Source organism: Otolemur garnettii, unplaced genomic scaffold, assembly GCF_000181295.1.
Source record: "Otolemur garnettii isolate 467f Iridium unplaced genomic scaffold, OtoGar3 scaffold00066, whole genome shotgun sequence".
NCBI lineage: Eukaryota > Metazoa > Chordata > Mammalia > Primates > Galagidae > Otolemur > Otolemur garnettii.
In genome coordinates this window covers 7971206-7974522 of record NW_003852461.1, presented here as the reverse complement: position 1 = coordinate 7974522, position 3317 = coordinate 7971206, and the positions used below count along the sequence as shown (strand labels likewise).

At 39.3% G+C, this 3317-nt stretch overlaps 1 protein-coding gene across 1 annotated transcript in view; it reads right to left on the bottom strand.

Moving 5' to 3' along the window:
* The window catches only part of NFIA (nuclear factor I A), a 381754-nt gene that overhangs the window by 294628 nt on the left and 83809 nt on the right, over nucleotides 1-3317 (bottom strand). The gene's annotated exons all lie outside the window — the stretch shown is intronic.

The following is a 3317-nucleotide window of genomic DNA, read 5'->3' as shown; positions in this document are numbered from 1 at the left end:
GCTTCCTGAAGGTCAGCTCAAGTTTCATTCTGTACCTGCATTCACAGGCACACCCCCCTCCCCATCTAGATAAAGGAAGTTCTGGGAAACTGCTACGGATCCGAGCAACTGTGAACCTGTCCAGATGCTACCTACATTTTAGAAAGCCTTCAGGTAGACAGGTGTGAGCCTCAATCACTTAACCTTTTTTAGGCTGAGTATGCCTCATGCAACTTGATGAGAGCTACAGCTGATGGTGTCCAGTGGCTGGAGTCAGACAGCTGTCTATGATGAGGAAGTCTAGGGGGCTCTGTAGGGCCAGCTGAGGAGGCCAACACAGTGCCTGCCTACAGGTACTCCACAAAAGTGAGTGTCTGACTATGCTAATTGTTACCACACCTTCCCGACAAATAACAAACGCCCAAAGAGGACATAGTAAGGGTAGTGGGAAAGTCTTCCTTTATATTACACACAAAAAAACCTAATTGCTATAATTACAAATGCAATGAATATTACTTTCATTTATAAACACCAAAGAATAAAGCTTGTCTTTACTGTTCAAATTCCATCAGAAGAAAATTGGGTTGGGGTGGAACACATTCTTCTCAGTAAATCATCACAAGAATGGAGAAGCAAGAATCTCTATTGTAATGTGAAGGCAGAAGACCAGGTAATACAAGGGGGGTAGGGGATTGAGGGAGCCAGGAGAGGGGAGAAGGGATGGGGGTCACAGTGTATGGCACATCTCCTGGGGGAGAACTATAAGAGAGACTTTACTTAACAAATATAATCCGTGTAACCTAATTATTTGTACCCTCAATGAATCCCAAACAACAACAACAACAGCAACAACTAAGAAAGAAAGAAAATTGGGTTAGTCAACTAATGTGACATAATGACCACTGTGTGAGCAGTTACGTGCAAGAAGTCAGGATTTGCAGAGCACATCAAAGACCCCCAAGGCTGTTCTATCAACGGGGATTACAGAGCCAAGGTAGGGAGAAGACTGAGAGGTCACTGACATCACGGGCGATGTTTCCAGCCTTTTGGCTTCTCCCTAAGTCATATAGCACCTCCCAAAGCAGGCGGCTAATGAACGTCTGTAGGCCACTGACCCCCGAGTACACAAATGCCCACAACACAGGGCAGAGTAAGAATGACAGAGAGCCCAGCCACCAAGTAGGGAAGGAAGCTGCACAGGGAATCACAGAGAATCAGAGACCCCTGTCCACGCTCGGTGTGGGGACCATAAGGATATTGGCAGCGTCTCAGGTACACACTGAAGGTCACACACAATCTGCTGGACAGAGATGTGAGCGTGGAAGGAGGAGCATTCCTGGAGGGAAAGCAAGGAGAACAAAGTGAGAGAAGTGTCCTGGAAGCAAACAGCAAGAAATCAGGTTTGACAGGAACACAGAACAGTGGAGAGAGAAAAGGTATAAAGACTTAGAATCCTCTATTCTGAAGACTAAGCTTCAGACCTTCTATGTTGCATTTTAAGCTTGCAGCAGTAGGAGAAAAAACACTTGGAATATTTATCTGAAAGCTTTCAAGATCCACAAAAATTATTATTTTTGCTTTTAGGGAGGAATTGACTAAATTTTGCAAATAAAAGATTCCCTTAAACAGAGTCAGTGCTAAGTTTAACAAGTTGCTGTTCTATTCGTTTAGAATTCCCATAAACAGAGGCCTGATATGAGCAGCAAAGTTTCACAGGTTTGTTCTTTGTTTTATGTAGTACCATCTTCTCACCAACAAAATTATGATAAGACAGACTTTGTTTTCTAAACAAACTTGGAGACTTCTATAAGCAAAGGAAGAAAGTCTTGCTGCAAAAAAAAGGAAATGGTGATAAGTCAGTAAGTAAAAAATATTTAACAGCTATTCATAATTAAGCTTTCAAAAAACTGTGCCCAAAACCATGAGTTAACAGAGGACACCGTGATTGCTATAGCCAGGCTCTGTGTTTCCACCCTTAGAAAAGAGAGACATAACCCTCACCCTAGAAGTATGAAACAGTCCTAGGATGTGATTTTTAAAAAACATAACAGGAGAATATTTCCTTGAACATCTTCAAGAATCAAGATCATAAGAATATACTGGTGTCCGTAATCTCCACATATCTCCAGTTTAGGAAACTGAAGCTATTCCTTACAGGAATTTCAAACAAACACAGGCTAACCCAGCTGTATATTTAATTTGAGGTTAATATTATAAATATTGCTTTTACTTTTATTTAATCTTTTCCTATCATAAAAACAAAAGGGCAATTTGCTACAGTATTTTTCATGTCAAAAGCTATTACCTTTTCAACACTATCTTTCAATATATACATATACTACAATTGCACACACAGAGGTAGACTGCTCGGGCAGAAGCAGATGTACCTGCAATCAGTTGCTTTAGAAAAATAATGTGAATATAAATCAATTTTTGTGCTTGTACAAAAGCACTAGGTTTTAAAGAACATACAATTGGTCTCTGTATTATCGATTAAGGAAGGGCTTTCCTTTCCTGTATGTGTATGAGTTAAGTCTACAAGCTTGTATGACTATTAACGCCCCAATATTTAACATAAATGCATTTGCCAAACTTGACTTTAAAGCATATACACAAAGTAGCACAGGGAAAAAGCCCTGACAATGTTCCCACTAGCCACAATCCAAGCCCAGAGTCACTAGCCTTCCAATGGTCCTCCATCTGATCCATCATGTACATAGCATGAAATCTTCCTAATCTTATTAAGTGTACATCAAAATCTACATATGTGGAGAGCATCCAATATTGGAATTTAAATAACCTTCAAGATTTGTGCTAGGGGTTTTGCCAAACACACCCAGAATTCTACTGGAGATAAAAATAAGCTGTAACATGCTTTTTAAAGCTTGGGGGGGAAAGAAAATGAAATTAAAGAAAACTAAAAGGATCATAACACCTAAAACCTGCAAATGTTTTAATAAGTAAAAAAACATCATTTGGGGCTCAAAGAAATAACAACAGGATTAATAGTTGCAGATGTGCTCCTTACCTAAGATGCTTTTTCAAAATTTTTCGAATGAATATGTGAGAAACTGATTTTTAAAGCCATGTAAATTCTTTGAGACAATGAGGACGGACTGAATTATAATCAATAAAATCTACAGACATTGATGCAACCAAGCAGAAACGCTGCTACCAAAAAGCACAGCATAAAAATCACTCTGTGGCTCCTTCTGTACACAACAGTGATATGACCTTAATAAATATTTCATTCCTTTCGGTGAATAATCAAGTATCAAGATAGCAAATTTTAATAGCTATGAAATATCATGATGGCTGTACAAAGAAAATGCCTCCTG